Below are 17,078 nucleotides of genomic sequence, written 5' to 3' on the forward strand. Positions count from 1 at the left end.
AGCGGCGATGGACATAGTGCCATTTGCGCGCCTACATCTCAGACCGCTGCAACTATGCATGCTCAGTCAATGGAATGGGGATTACACAGATTTGTCCCCTCTGCTAAATCTGGTTCAAGAGACCAGAGATTCTCTTCTCTGGTGGCTATCTCGGGTCCATCTGTCCAAAGGTATGACCTTTCGCAAGCCAGATTGGACAATTGTAACAACAAATGCCAGCCTTCTAGGTTGGGGTGCAGTCTGGAATTCCCTGAAGGCTCAGGGATTGTGGACTCAGGAAACTCCTCCCAATAAATATTCTGGAGTTAAGAGCAATATTCAATGCTCTTCTAGCTTGGCCTCAGTTAGCAACCCTGAGGTTCATCAGATTTCAGTCGGACAACATCACGACTGTGGCTTACATCAACCATCAAGGGGGAACCAGGAGTTCCCTAGCGATGTTAGAAGTCTCCAAGATAATTCGCTGGGCAGAGACTCACTCTTGCCACCTATCAGCAATCCATATCCCAGGTGTAGAGAACTGGGAGGCAGATTTTCTAAGTCGTCAGACTTTTCATCCGGGGGAGTGGGAACTCCATCCGGAGGTGTTTGCTCAATTGGTTCATCGTTGGGGCAAACCAGCACTGGATCTCATGGCGTCTCGCCAGAATGCCAAGCTTCCTTGTTACGGATCCAGGTCCAGGGACCCAGAAGCGGCACTGATAGATGCTCTAGCAGCGCCTTGGTTCTTCAACCTGGCTTATGTGTTTCCACCGTTTCCTCTGCTCCCTCGACTGATTGCCAAAATCAAACAGGAGAGAGCATCAGTGATCTTGATAGCGCCTGCGTGGCCATGCAGGACCTGGTATGCAGACCTAGTGGACATGTCATCCTTTCCACCATGGACCCTGCCTCTGAGACAAGACCTTCTACTACAAGGTCCTTTCAATCATCCGAATCTAATTTCTCTGAGACTGACTGCATGGAGATTGAACGCTTGATTTTATCAAAGCGTGGCTTCTCGGAGTCGGTCATTGATACCCTTATACAGGCACGAAGGCCTGTCATCAGGAAAAGCTACCATAAGATATGGCGTAAATACCTTTATTGGTGTGAATCCAAGAATTACTCATGGAGTAAGGTTAGGATTCCTAGGATATTGTCCTTTCTCCAAGAGGGTTTGGAAAAAGGATTATCAGCTAGTTCTTTAAAGGGACAGATTTCTGCTCTATTCTTTTACACAAGCGTCTGGCAGAAGTTCCAGACGTTCAAGCTTTTTGTCAGGCTTTGGTTAGAATTAAGCCTGTGTTTAAACCTGTTGCTTCCCCATGGAGCTTAAACTTGGTTCTTAAAGTTCTTCAAGGGGTTCCGTTTGAACCCCTTCATTCCATTGATATCAAACTTTTATCTTGGAAAGTTCTGTTTTTGATGGCTATTTCCTCGGCTCGGAGAGTCTCTGAGTTATCTGCCTTACAATGTGATTCTCCTTATCTGATTTTCCATTCAGATAAAGTAGTTCTGCGTACAAAACCTGGGTTTTTACCTAAGGTAGTTTCTAACAAGAATATCAATCAAGAGATTGTTGTTCCATCATTGTGTCCTAATCCTCCTTCGAAGAAGGAACGCCTTTTACATAATCTGGACGTGGTCCGTGCTTTAAAGTTTTACTTACAAGCTACTAAAGATTTTCGCCAAACATCTACACTGTTTGTTGTTTACTCTGGACAGAGGAGAGGTCAAAAAGCTTCGGCAACCTCTCTTTCTTTTTGCCTTCGGAGCGTAATACGCTTAGCCTATGAGACTGCTGGACAGCAGCCCCCTGTAAGGATTACAGCTCATTCTACTAGAGCTGTGGCTTCCACCTGGGCCTTTAAAAATGAGGCTTCTGTTGAACAGATTTGCAAGGCGGCGACTTGGTCTTCGCTTCATACCTTTTCAAAATTTTACAAATTTGATACTTTTGCTTCTTCTGAGGCTATTTTTGGGAGAAAGGTTCTTCAGGCAGTGGTTCCTTCCATTTAAGCCTGCCTTGTCCCTCCCTTCATCCGTGTACTTTAGCTTTGGTATTGGTATCCCACAAGTAATGGATGATCCGTGGACTGGATACACCTTACAAGAGAAAACATAATTTATGCTTACCTGATAAATTTATTTCTCTTGTGGTGTATCCAGTCCACGGCCCGCCCTGTCTTTTTAAGGCAGGTCTAAATTTTAATTTAAACTACAGTCACCACTGCACCCTATGGTTTCTCCTTTCTCGGCTTGTTTCGGTCGAATGACTGGATATGGCAGTTAGGGGAGGAGCTATATGGCAGCTCTGCTGTGGGTGATCCTCTTGCAACTTCCTGTTGGGAAGGAGAATATCCCACAAGTAATGGATGATCCGTGGACTGGATACACCACAAGAGAAATAAATTTATCAGGTAAGCATAAATTATGTTTTTCTCTTCCGGCACCATTTGTACTCTGATATTTCTCCTACTGTTCCTTGTTCCCTTGGCAGAATGACTGGGATGACAAGATAGGGAAATGTTATACATATAAAAATATTATTTCCCATAGGGGGGTGCTTCCTTACTACAGATCCTAAAACAAAATTAATCAAGACATGTAGCATAAAAATCACATTATATCCAGATAAAACACAACACAATAAAATACAAATATAGAAGTCCTTAGCATTCAACAAGCTGGCAGCACTCTGTCAAAAGGATGATCAATCCCTGGTGATGATAGATCTAAAAAAGAAGAAAACACAGAGGTGCCAATATGGCCTAGTAACGTCTGTACACAGGATGGTTCAGTGTAGTGTAAAACGGTACTCACAAGGGTGAAGCACCCAATGGTGCAGCTGGAGCAGACTGGAACAATAACAGTGGTCCAGCTCACTGTGTGGCAACAATTCAAGCACCCAATCAAATGCCCTGCAGGTAAGGCCTTTGTTCCTGTGAGTGATAGAACACAACTACCATAGCCTAGTACAGTGGGGATAGGCAACAAAAACACACTTAAAAGTTGCACTTACAAGATGTAGCGCACCTCCAGGTGCAGTAAAGGCAAGCTGGTACCTCTCACCCAGTAGACTATGCTCAGGTGTAGACCGGATCCTCTCAAAACCAGACGATAAAAAAGTCCCAGAAAGAAGCAAGTGTATCATTGAATAGCCTGAGGAAACAGCCTTTGAGGGGCTGAGAAACGCGTTGTTTTGTTTTTAATATAAAATTATGTTTTTATGATGCACTTGCTTCTTTCTGGGACTTTTTTATCGTCTGGTTTTGAGAGGATCCTGTCTACACCTGAGCATAGTCTACTGGGCGACTGTTCCAGTCTGCTCCAGCTGCACCATTGGGTGCTTCACCATTGTGAGTACCTTTTTACACTACACTGAACCATCCTGTATACAGACGTTACTAGGCCATACTGGCGCCTATGTGTTTTCTTCTTTTTTAGAATGACTGGGTTATGAGGGAAGTAGGGGGAGTATTTAAGTCTTTGGCTGGGGTGTCTTTGCCTCCTCCTGGTGGCCAGGTTCAGTTTTTCCCAACAGTAAAGAATGATGCCGTGGACTCTCCTCATACAGAAGGAAATTAAATTATCAGGTAAGCATAATTTGTGTTTCTTTCATGTAATTGGCAAGAGTCCATGAGCTAGTGACATATGGGATATATAATCCTACCAGGAGGGGGAAAGTTTCCCAAACCTCAAAATGCCTATAAATACACCCCTCACCACACCCACAATTCAGATTTACAAACTTTGCCTCCTATGGAGGTGGTAAAGTAAGTTTGTGCTAAGATTTCTACGTTGATATGCGCTTCTCAGCATTGTTGAAGCCCGATTGTCAGCGAATGTCAGAGGGACGTGAAGGGAGTATCACGTATTGAATACGATGATTTCCCTAACGGAGGTCTATTTCATAGGTTCTCTGTTATCGGTCAGATCGACGATATACTCTCAAATTTACCATTACCTCTACTGATAACTGTTTTAGTACTGGTTTGGCTATCTGCTATATGTGGATTGGGGAATATAAACATTTTTTTAAAGAAATTTATTTCTTACCTGGGGTTTAGTCTTTTTTTCAATTGACTACTTCTTGCAAATTGCGGGCTGTATTAGGCCCGCGGGTGCGTCAAATGCTAAACTTTATTGCGTCATTCTTGGCGCGAAAATATTTTTGGCGCAAAAAAATACGTCTATGACGCAACTTCGTCATTTCCGGCGTCATACTTGATGCTGTGATCTTTCATAAAGTTTGTTATGTTGTGCGTCATACTTGGTGCCAAACTTTTTCATTATTTCAATACCCCATTGATGTTTGCCTCTTGCCTTTTTCTCTATCAGAGGGCTATGCTATTTGCATTTTTCCCGTTCCTGAAACTGTCATATAAGGAAATAGATCATTTTGCTTTATATGTTGTTTTTTCTCTTACATTTTGCAAGATGTCTCAATCTGATCCTGCCTCAGAAGTTTCTGCTGGAACATTGCTGCCTGACATCGGTTCTACCAAAGCTAAGTGCATTTGTTGTAAAATTGTAGAAATTATTTTGCCGAATGTCATTTGTAATAGTTGTCATGATAAACTTTTACTTGCAGATAGTGTATCCATCTGTAATAGTACATTGCCAGTTGCAGTTCCTTCAACTTCTAATGTGCATGATATACCTGTAAATTTTAAAGAATTTGTTTCTGATTCTATCCTGAAGGCTTTGTCTGCATTTCCACCTTCTAATAAACGTAAAAGGTCTTTTAAAACTTCTCATTTAGTTGATGAAATTTCAAATGACCAACAATATAATAATTTATCCTCTTCTGATGAGGATCTATCTGATACAGAAGATCCTTCCTCAGACATTGACACTAACAAATCTACTTATTTATTTAAAAATAGAGTATATGCGTTCTTTATTAAAAGAAGTGTTAATTACTTTGGATATTGAGGTAACCAGTCCTATTGACATTCAGTCTAATAAACGTTTAAATGCTGTTTTTAAACCTCCTGTGGTTTCTCCAGGGGTTTTTCCTATTCCTGAGGCTATTTCTGATATGATTTCTAAAGAATGGAATAAGCCAGGTACTTCTTTTATTCCTTCTTCAAGGTTTAAACAATGGTATCCTTTACCAGCAAAATCTATAGAGTTTTGGGAAAAAATCCCCAAAATTGATGGGGCTATTTCTACTCTTGCTAAACGTACCACTATTCATATGGAAGATAGTACTTCCTTTAAGGATCCTTTAGATAGGAAGCTTGAATCTTATCTAAGGAAGGCCTTTTTATATTCAGGTCATCTTCTCAGACCTGCAATTTCTTTGGCTGATGTTGCAACTGCATTAACTTTCTGGTTGGAGAATTTAGCGCAACAGGAATTGGATTCTGACTTATCTAGCATTATTCGCTTACTGCAATATGCTAACCATTTTATTTGTGATGCCATTTTTGATATTATCAAAATTGATGTTAGATCCATGTCTTTAGCTATATTAGCTAGAAGAGCTTTGTGGCTTAAATATTGGAATGCTGATATGACGTCTAAATCTAGATTACTATCTCTTTCTTTCCAAGGTAATAATTTATTTGGTTCTCAGTTGGATTCTATTATTTCAACTGTCACTGGGGGAAAGGGAGTTTTTCTGCCTCAGGATAAAAATCTAAAGCTTCTAACCGTTTTCGTTCCTTTCGTCAGAATAAGGAACAAAAACTCAATCCTCCCCCCAAGGAATCTGCTTCCAATTGGAAGCCTTCCTCAAATTGGAATAAATCCAAGCCATTTAGGAAACCAAAGTCAGCCCCTAAGTCCGCATGAAGGTGCGGCCCTCATTCCAGCTCAGCTGGTAGGGGGCAGATTAAGGTTTTTCAAGGATATTTGGATAAAATCTGTCCAAAATCAATGGATTCAGAGCATTGTCTCTCAAGAGTATCGAATAGGATTCAGAGTAAGACCTCCTGTGAGAATATTTTTTTCTCTCACGTATCCCAGCAAATCCAGTAAAAGCTCAGGCTTTCCTGAAGTGTGTTTCAGACCTGGAGTCTTCAGGGGTAATCATGCCAGTTCCTCTTCAGGAGAAAGGTTTGGGGTTTTATTCAAATCTATTCATTGTTCCAAAGAAGGAAAATTTATTCAGACCAGTTCTGGATCTGAAAATTTTGAATCGTTATGTAAGAGTACCAACTTTCAAGATGGTGACTATAAGAACTATTCTGCCTTTTGTTCAGCAAGGACATTATATGTCCACAATAGACTTGCAGGATGCATACCTTCATATTTCGATTCATCCAGAACGTTTTCAGTTTCTAAGATTCTCTTTTCTAAACAAGCATTACCAATTTGTTGCTCTTCCATTTGGCCTAGCAACAGCTCCAAGAATCTTTTCAAAGGTTCTGGGTGCCCTACTCTCTGTAATCAGAGAACAGGGTATTGCGGCGTTTCCTTATTCCTTACACAGGCTCTAGATAGCCTCACTTGGGCTCCTTAGGAGGAGCACCATATATTTTTTGTTTGTTCTAGGTATTAGTGTAATTATAGTTTCACATGTAGCACCATTAGTTAAAAGGTGCACCCGATCCACGCCGGATTAGCGGAAGAGTGGTGTATTTCTCTTCCGGTTTTTTTTTATTTTTTTATTATTCATTTACTTATTTTTTTTCTCCTTAAAACACAAATTAAAGTTTTCACACTAATACACCACTACACATCACTACACACCTCATGGAAAGGTATATTCCTAACTTAAAAGTCAGGTCCCCTGCGATGCCCCCCAAGAGAGACAAAAAGTCCAAGTCAGCACAGGAGATAGGCTTGGAGGATAACATGGACCCCCAGCTAGCAGGCACTGAAAAACAGCTGACACTTAATCAACTGGCAGAAATGCTGTTACCCCAATTCGATTCAGTTAAAAAGGAGATAGCTACTCTCTCTACTGAGATTAGGTCTTTTTCTAATAGAATATTAGAAGTAGAGCAAAGAATCTCAGCGGTTGAGGATAGACAAATTGCACATGACACTAATTGGGTCAATTATGAGAGCAAAATAAAAGCGATGCAATCTAAAATAGAGGACCTGGAAGACAGGTCGCGTAGGAATAACATCCGTATAATTGGACTACCAGAGTCAATCGAATTTCAAGATCTAACTTTATTTGCTTCTGTTACCTTACCACAATTGTTAGGAATGCAGCTGACAGAAAAAATACATGTAGAAAGAGCACATAGAACAGGACCAGCTAGGGAGTCACAGGAAGGTAACTTGCGCCCCAGAATGGTGATAATTAAATACTTAAATTTCCAACATAAGGTACAGATTATGCAACATTATAGGAAAACTCAGGGGTTCAAGATAGGTACGCGACCTGTCTTCCTGTTCCAAGATTTCTCAGCAGAGACCTCCTCAAAGAGGAAGATAATGGCACCTTACTGTTCTAGCTTAATCAAGGCAGGGATCCAGGCTAATATGAGGTACCCAGCCAAAATATTAATTTTTTCAGAAGGGAATGTGACTGTTTTAAATACAGCAATAGATGCTAAAAAATATTGCTCTGAAAAAGGCATAGAGATTCGATAGGAAGTCCATATTCAATCATTAACCTGAAATAATGAAGATGTATAATTTGTTGATTACTTATTTTAGTTGCAGAAAGGGGGAGGCTTGGCTGGGGTGGAGACTTTCTTGTTTTTTTTTTGTTTTTTTTGTTTTTTTTTGTTTTTTTGTTTTTTTTTCCTCTTTCGTCCTTTTCCCCTCCTTTTTATATCTTTCTGTCCACTTTTCTATTGAGTGAGCTCAGAATCTTGAGAAAGTTATGTTTTGAATGGCAGGTCTACCGCCATTCGGCCTTGAACACCCGATCCCGTATGATCTCGGAAGTGGAACAGGGCTGGACCTGGTCAGTACCGGGATGGGCGACCGCCGGGGAACCCCAGGTGCGGTAGGCATATATGTAGTAATGATAATCAGATTAGATCCCTTCTCTGGATTGAGAGGAAGGAAGGTAACTATATTAGATAAAGGTTTTTATTATAAAATCGTAGGTTTTTATTTTTGTTGTTCTATTATGACTATAGATATTAAATGCTGAAGTGTGTATCATGGAATGTGGGAGGTGTCACATCCCCTATTAAAAGGAAAAATGTGCTTAAAATGTTAAAACGCCAAAAGCCTGACGTCATTTTTTTGCAAGAGTTGCATTTGAAGGCAGCAGAACTACAAAAATTACAAACTAACTGGATAGCGGAAATCATAGCAACGCCATGTAATTGTAGGAAACGCGGAGTAGCTTTAATGTTTAATAGGAATTTGACATATACGATAAAAAATCAAATATTAGATTCGAGTGGGAGGTTTATGCTTGTTCAAGCTGAAATCAATAATAGACTGTGGACGTTTTGTAACATTTATGGTCCCAATGAAATTGAGGTAGAATTCTGGGAAATGATAAAAAATAAATTGGTAAAATACTTAGGCCAAAACATAGTGGTAGCGGGAGACTTTAATGCGACAATGAATCCAGAGATTGATAGGCTAAAATCAGGGGCCTCCAGGAAACATAATAGAGAGGCCAAGATTTTGCGAGGTTTAGCAAAGATATTAAAGCTAAAAGATATTTGGCGTCTGCAGCATCCAGACGAGCGGGCCTTTTCGTGCGAATCTAAAACATTTAAAAATTTCTCACGAATAGACATGTTTTTGATAGAAGAGAGGCTATTGACAATGGGAATAGAAACACATATCGATGAGATAGTTATCTCAGATCATGCAATAATCAGCCTGAAATTCGAAGATAAGGAGATCAAAAATAGAAGTAGCAATACGTTTAGCTTCCCGAAATATATGTTTTTAGATGAAAAGTTTCGAAAATTTTTATCTGATAGATGGAAGGTTTATTTCAGACAGAACAGACAGGATGTGAGTAGCCCAGAAGTACTCTGGGAAGCAGGGAAAGCAGTAATGCGAGGGGAGATCAAGAACTATATGATCATAAGAAAGCGGAAGGTAACAGAGAGGGAGACTCAACTAGCAAACCAACTGAAAAACTCATATAGGAGATATGTAGCTAACCCAAATAGATCTACCTGGAACCGGTACAAAGTAGCGAAATCAGAGCGTGAGACTTTTTTCAGAGAAAAATGGGCAAAGGAGGATATCCGAATCAGGGCATTTTGCCAAGGATATCAGGGGATTGCCTCCAAGTATCTAGCAAAATTAATAAATCACAGAAAAAAAAAGAACCTAATTCCACTTATCAAAGAGGGACAGAAAATGCTTACTCAACCGACAGAGATTAGAGAGGCCTTCCATAGATATTATCAGGGATTGTATGCGTGTAAGGATATAGATAAGACAAAAATGTCCAAATTTTGGCAACAGATCAGTCTCCCAACAATAGACAAAAAAGAATTAGAACAGATGAATTCCCCGATAACAGAGGAGGAAGTCTTAAATATGATAGACAGAATTAAAACAAACAAAGCTGCGGGGCCTGACGGACTCCCGGCAGAATTCTATAAAATTATCAAAAATGAAATCTCGGGAATATTAGTAGAACTATATAACAGCTATTTTATACATGGGAATCTGAAATCACTCTATTTCACTGACTCTACAGTGACCTTAATTCATAAGAAAGGGAAAGCTACAGAGGAACTGGGGTCATACCGTCCAATTTCGCTCCTGAACCAAGACTATAAAATCTTAACAGCTATTATTTCAGACAGATTAAAAAAAGGGATGGAAAAACTGATACACAATGACCAATCTGGATTTATTCCAGGGAGAAACCCGGTCCGGAATATGCGTAGGGTGCTGGTTAATCTAGATTATTATTATAACATCACACAGTTGTCAAACAAAAAATCACAAATGGATATGGCAATGCTTACGATCGACGCAGAAAAAGCGTTTGACGCTATAATCTGGGATCATTTATTTATGTCACTTAAGAAATTTGGTTTTGAAGGAAATCTGATTCAGTTAATTAAAAAGATTTATACCAATCCTAGGTCCCAATTGTTGGTTAATGGTGAACTTTCGCAATTTATAACACTGCAAAGAGGTACCAGACAGGGGTGTCCACTGTCACCCCTGCTATTTGATTTAGCACTAGAACCATTGGCAGTTCAACTCAGGAAAGAACTAAAGGGAATAGAAGTTGGGGAACATAATGTTGTAATCTCATTATACGCAGACGACATGATGCTGTTCTTACAACAGAAAAAAAAAAACATTCCTAAATGTCTGTCAATTATCAACAATTTTACCTCATTCTCTGGATATAAAATTAACAAGGAAAAGTCAGAGTTGCTCTGGATTAATCAAACCAGAGAGAGCTTGTTACAACATGGGTTTAAAGAAGTAAAATCGTTAAATTATTTAGGTATTAAAATAAGTAAAAACCCCAAAGAATGGTATAATATGAATTTTTCTGAGTTTTTTGAGAGTCTAGAAGGAAGCCTAAGAAAGTGGAACATACAATTTCTATCACTTTCTGCAAAAATAGCTGTGATAAAAACAATTGTTTTTCCACGCATATTGTTCCTAATGCAAAACTTGCCTCTATTGATCAACAAACGAGACATAGCAAGATATAACAAAACATGCACACAATTTATATGGGGAAAGAAAAAAAGCCGTATAGCTATCGAGAAACTTGTTCAAAACAAAAGATATGTAGGGCTCGCCCTGCCGGACATTGCAAAATATAACTTAGTGGCTTTAACGAAATTTGGAGTAGATTGGTTAACGGAAGCCAATAGTGTGACCTACTATGACATGGAAGCTACACTGCTAAAACCCTTTGATCTTAAGGCAATTTTACACCATCCTTTCAGGAGGTTGCCCAGCAATGTCAGCACGCTTTTAACTTTTGCTAATGTAGTTCGTGCATGGCAGAAATTCTGTGGTTCAGTTGGTCAAGAGTTTTACATTTCTAAATATCTGCCATTTATCGGTACTCCCGATTTTATATCTGGGATAAACAATAATGCGGCCTTTAAAATTTGGTCACAGAAAGGGTTATGTTATTTTTTCCAGTTAGTTCAGGGTGAAGGACAAGTGTTACAAACATTTGAAACATTATCCGAACAGTATCAGTTACGCAAACATACATTCTTTGCTTATCTACAAGCCCGAAGCTATCTCCTAAAAATCTTGCAAACATGTAGAATGGTCTGGGATCCAGGAATTGATTCATGTGTGAAGTTGTACGCGGCGGGGAAAAGATCCATATCATATTGGTATAAATTATTATTAAATATATCAGGGAAAGAACAAATTAAGAAAAGGAAAGTGTTTCTTACTAAATATATCACTTCAGTGCAAGGTGAAAATATTGAAAGAAGCATTAAACTAGCAGACGCTGCAACGAGAGTAGTAAGCTGGAAAGAATCGCAGTTTAAGCTTTTAAATAATTTCTATCTAACCCCAAGGATTATGAGTAAATGGGACCAAAATGGGGATAAGAGGAATTGTTTTAAATGCCAGAAAGAAGGAGTGGATTTGCAACACTGTATTTGGGACTGCCCTAAAATCCGACAATTTTGGAATAGAATACAATTCTGGGTGAACAAGTTTGTACAAGAGGAATGTGCCCTCCAATTAAGTTATATCTTTCTTCTAAAGGAATATGGGCGATATAAGGGGGAGGGACAATTAATCAACATGGTTATTCTGGCACCTCGTCATCTGATATTTTGCAAATGGGGAGCTCGTGAAGCCCCCACGGTAAACGAACTTGTCAACACTATTAAGCTACAAATGATTATCGAACGACAATTTCTAGTTGGGGGATCGGAAAAGGCTTTCAGGCTCTTCTTTGATAAGTGGAAGAGGGTAATTATCTCTTGGCCCCAACAGGCCCAGATTCAATTTGTCTCACCCTTAAAGAATAATGATCACTTTATGATGATGGTGGCTAATGAGGCTCTCCCTGCACTCTGGCTGTAAAAAGCTAAAACTCTGAGCGGGCTCATTTCGGTGTCTTCTTGTAAAAAAAAAAAAAAAAAAATTTTGAATCGTTATGTAAGAGTACCAACTTTCAAGATGGTGACTATAAGGACTATTCTGCCTTTTGTTCAGCAAGGACATTATATGTCCACAATAGACTTGCAGGATGCATACCTTCATATTCCGATTCATACAGAACATTATCAGTTTCTGAAATTCTCTTTTCTAAACAAGCATTAAAAATTTGTTGCTCTTCCATTTGGCCTAGCAACAGCTCCAAGAATCTTTTCAAAAGTTCTGGGTGCCCTACTCTCTGTAATCAGAGAACAGGGTATTGCGGCGTTTCCTTATTCAGACGATATCTTGGTACTAGCTCAGTCTTTACGTACTGCAGAATCTCACACAAATCAACTAATGTTGTTTCTTCGGAAACATGGTTGGAGGATCAATTTACCAAAAAGTTTCTTGATTCCTCAGACAAGGGTCACCTTTTTAGGCTTCCAGATAGATTCAGTGTCCATGACTCTGTCTCTAACAGACAAGAGACATTTAAAATTGGTTGCAGCCTGCCGGCACCTTCAGTCTCAGTCATTCCCTTCAGTGGCTATGTGCATGGAAGTTTTAGGTCTCATGACTGCAGCATTGGACGCGATCCCCTTTGCTCGTTTTCACATGAGACCTCTTCAGCTTTGTATGCTGAATCAATTGTGCAGGGATTACACAAAGATATCACAATTAATATCCTTAAATCCCAATGTACGACACTCTCTGACATGGTGGATAGATCACCATCGTTTAGTTCAAGGGGCTTCTTTTGTTTGGCCAACTTGGACTGTGATCACAACAGATGCGAGTCTTCAGGTTGGGGAGCTGTTTGGGGATCTCTGACAGCACAAGGGGTTTGGAAATCTCAAGAGGCGAGATTACCAATAAATATTTTAGAACTCCGTGCAATTCTCAGAGCTCTTCAGTTTTGGCCTCCTGTTAAAGAGAGAACTGTTCATTTGTTTTCAGACAGACATTATCACAACAGTGGCATATGTCAATCATCAGGGTGGGACTCACAGTCCCCAAGCTATGAAAGAAGTATCTTGGATACTTGTTTGGGCGGAATCCAGCGCCTGTCTAATCTCTACGGTGCAAATCCCAGGTGTAGACAATTGGGAGGCGGATTATCTCAGCCGCCAGACTTTACATCCAGGGGAGTGGTCTCTCCATCCAGATGTGTTTTCTCAGATTGTTCAGATGTGGGGTCTTCCAGAGATAGATCTCCCAGCCTCTCATCTAAACAAGAAACTTCCCAGATACCTGTCCAGTACCAGGGATGTTCAGGCGGAAGCAGTGGATGCACTGACACTTCCTTGGTGTTATCATCCTGCTTACATTTTCCCGCCTCTAGTTCTCCTTCCAAGAGTGATTTCCAAAATCATCATGGAACAATAATTTGTGTTGCTGGTGGCTCCAGCATGGCCACACAGGTTTTGGTATGCGGATCTGGTTCGGATGTCCAGTTGCCTGCCTTGGCCACTTCCGTTACGGCCAGACCTACTATCTCAAGATATGTTTTTCCATCAGGATGTCAAATCATTAAATTTGAAGGTATGGAAATTGAACGCTTAGTACTAAGTCATAGAGGTTTCTCTGACTCAGTGATTAATACTATGTTACAAGCTCGTAAATCTGTCTCTAGAAAGATTTATTATAGAGTTTGGAAGACTTACATTTCATGGTGTTCTTCTCATAAATTCTCCTGGCATTCTTTTAGAATTCCTAGAATTTTACAGTTTCTTCAGGATGGTTTGGATAAGGGTTTGTCTGCAAGTTCCTTCAAAGGACAAATCTCTGCTCTTTCTGTTTTATTTCACAGAAAGATTGCTATACTTCATGATATACACTGGTTTGTACAGGCTTTAGTTATTCTGTTATTAAATCAATTTCTCCTCCTTGGAATCTTAATTTGGTTCTGAAGGCTTTACAGGCTCCTCCATTTGAACCTCTGCATTCTTTGGACATTAAACTACTTTCTTGGAAAGTGTTGTTCCTTTTGGCCATCTCTTCTGCTAGAAGAGTTTCTGAGTTATCTGCTCTTTCTTGTGAGTCTCCTTTTCGGATTTTTCATCAGGATAAGGCAGTTTTGAGGACTTCTTTTCAATTTGTACCTAAGGTTGTGAATTCTAACAACATTAGAAGATAAATTGTTGTCCCTTCCTTGTGTCCTAATCCTAAGAATTCTTTGGAAAGATCCTTACATTCTTTGGATGTGGTAAGAGCTTTGAAATATTATGTGGAAGCTACTAAAGATTTCAGGAAGACTTCCAGTCTATTTGTTTTATTTTCTGGTCCTAGGAAAGGTCTGAAGGCTTCTGCTATTTCCTTGGCTTCTTGGTTGAAACTTTTGATTCATCAAGCTTTTCGGAGTCGGGTCAGGCCCCGCCTCAGAGGATTACAGCTCATTCTACTAGATCAGTCTCCACTTTGTGGGCTTTTAAGAATGAAGCTTCAGTTGATCAGATTTGCAAAGCAGCAACTTGGTCCTCTTTGCATACATTTACTAAATTCTACCGTTTTGATGTATTTGCTTCCTCGGAAGCAGTTTTTGGTAGAAAAGTTCTTCAGGCAGCTGTTTCAGTTTGATTCTTCTGCTTTTGATTTAAGTTTTTTTCTTTCAAAAATGAAAATAAACTTATTTTTTTGGGTTGTGGACTAATTTTTTCAGTGGAATATGGCTGTTTTTATTTTATTCCCTCCCTCTAGTGACTCTTGAGTGGAGATCCACATCTTGGGTATTGCTATCCCATATGTCACTAGCTCATGGACTCTTGCCAATTACATGAAAGAAAACATAATTTATGTGAGAACTTACCTGATAAATTCATTTCTTTCATATTGGCAAGAGTCCATGAGGCCCACCCTTTTTATGGTGGTTATGATTTTTTGTATAAAGCACAATTATTTCCAAATTTCCTTTGTTGATGCATTCTACTCCTTTCTTTACCACCCCACTGCTTGGCTATTCGTTAAACTGAATTGTGGGTGTGGTGAGGGGTGTATTTATAGGCATTTTGCGGTTTGGGAAACTTTGCCCCTCCTGGTAGGATTGTATATCCCATATTTCACTAGCTCATGGACTCTTGCCAATATGAAAGAAATGAATTTATCAGGTAAGTTCTTACATAAATTATGTTTTTTTTACCTCATGGAACATTTTTCATAAACCTTCTATAATTAATTGCAGGGACTTGTCATTTGCCCCCCTTTATGAATCTACAATATACCCTTATTCCATAACCACTGCTAATATGTTTCAGTACTTTTTTGCTGTCTGCTGCTTATTTTATGGTGGAAGAGTGTCTATTGGTAAGTGTCATTTACCAAACAAAAAATGCAGGGTGGAGAAGGTTTATAGGCAGGCCACTTATACTAGTAACTAATATAGCTATCATGCCCAATTAAACATCTCCCAAGCACAACATTTGCAAAGGGGAATCAATGTGAGATATGGGGTGCACACATTTATTAGATAGTATTACAACATCTGAAGAAAGAAAAAAGATACACTAGTCTGCATATCACAACAAGACAGGGACTACCGCACTCTTTTTCAAAATGTAATTATATTTGGGTCAGACTATCCACATCATGTGTAATTATCATTTACCAAACATTTTAGACACTCTATAGCAATGTTATGGGCACTTTTTTAGTTTGTGTGTATGCATGTGTATATGTATGTATGTGTGTGTATATATATGTGTGTGTATGTATCTGTGTATATGTATGTATGTATGTGTATATGTATGTATGTATGTGTATATGTATATATATATATATATATTTATTTGCAAATCTAGATGGCCCTGGGACAGAATCCTTTTCATTATCCCCTGGCTTTTTTGGCACTCTTAGTTTGTATTTCATGTCTCGGCTTGTTGGTTTACAGGCATTGTGGTTTGCGCACATCGGGTTAACGATTGTCGCGTTAGCACACGTCCCTAGTCTTTCTATAATTCTTTTGGACGAGGCTGGTTTACGCCCTTCGGGTTAGCACATGCTCGTCCTCAGCTATGCGCATGTCGTGTTTTTGAAGCGCTAGTTAATTCACTCTGATGAGCGTTGTCTGCCCTTTGGATGTTATGTTAATGTCTCCTGCTTTGTTTTGCAGTTGGCTTAGCACGCATTATACCTGTGAGTTCATTTAAAAAGCTACTTAGGTGGGGGTAAGTTATTTCCATTCCTCAAGAGCGTTTTAAAGGGTTATAGTGTTTATTACAGTGCTTTGCCATATGGTGCAGTCTGGTTTTGTTCCTAAATCTACCCGAGACACTGAGACCCCTGAACACCTTTCTACCATTATTAGGTGTGCTTATTGTAAAAAAGCTGAGGTGCCTTCTCCAGCTCATTTATGTGACTCATGTTTAAAATTATTAATGCAATCAGACCAACATAATGCTGTTTCTTTGGATATTAATGCACCTTCTGTTTGTTCATAACAGGAGAAAACTGATATGGTTTCTTTTACTGTGAACATTTTTATAAAGGCTGCAAGTTCTGAGGCAATGGCTGCTCTCCTGCCTTCAAACAAGCATAAAAAGTCAGTTCAGATTTTACCTTTTACAAGTTCTATGTGCCCTGGAACTCGGGATACTGTTATGTCTTTAGATGGTGAAGTTTCCTCTTGTGATGAGGAATCTTCAACTGATGTTGAACCTGATATTTCCTCTTTTTTGTTTAAAGTTGAACATAGTTGTTCTCTTTTTAAAAGAAGTCTTAATTACTTTAGGGGTTAAAGATCCTAATGTTTATGATGATAAGCCTTGTAAGTATTTACATTTAGTGTTTAATACTGTTGTTAATCTCCCTGAGGCTTTTCCAATTCCTGATGCTTTCTTGTGATTTCCAGGGAATGGTCTAAGCAAAGTAATACATTTACTCATTCTGCAAGGTTTAATAAGTTTTATCCTTTACCTGCTGCTAATATTGATTTATGGGAAACAGTTCCCAAGGTTGATGAGACCATTTCCACTCTCTGGCTAAACGTACTACTATTCCTTTGGAAGACCGTACTTAAAATGAGAGTCTTTCCATAGAAGGGCCTTTTTACAAGCATGGCATTTGCTCAGGCCAGCTATTTCTAGCTAGCCTTTCAGAACAGTATTCTGACGGCT

The 17,078-nt window shown here is 39.3% G+C and overlaps 1 protein-coding gene and 1 pseudogene across 4 annotated transcripts in view; both read left to right on the plus strand.

Moving 5' to 3' along the window:
• The window catches only part of RPS6KC1 (ribosomal protein S6 kinase C1), a 687,051-nt gene that overhangs the window by 633,944 nt on the left and 36,029 nt on the right, over positions 1 to 17,078 (plus strand). The gene's annotated exons all lie outside the window — the stretch shown is intronic.
• On the plus strand, positions 7,791 to 7,907 carry LOC128658425 (uncharacterized; annotated as a pseudogene).

Source organism: Bombina bombina, chromosome 4, assembly GCF_027579735.1.
Source record: "Bombina bombina isolate aBomBom1 chromosome 4, aBomBom1.pri, whole genome shotgun sequence".
In the NCBI taxonomy this organism is placed as follows: domain Eukaryota; kingdom Metazoa; phylum Chordata; class Amphibia; order Anura; family Bombinatoridae; genus Bombina; species Bombina bombina.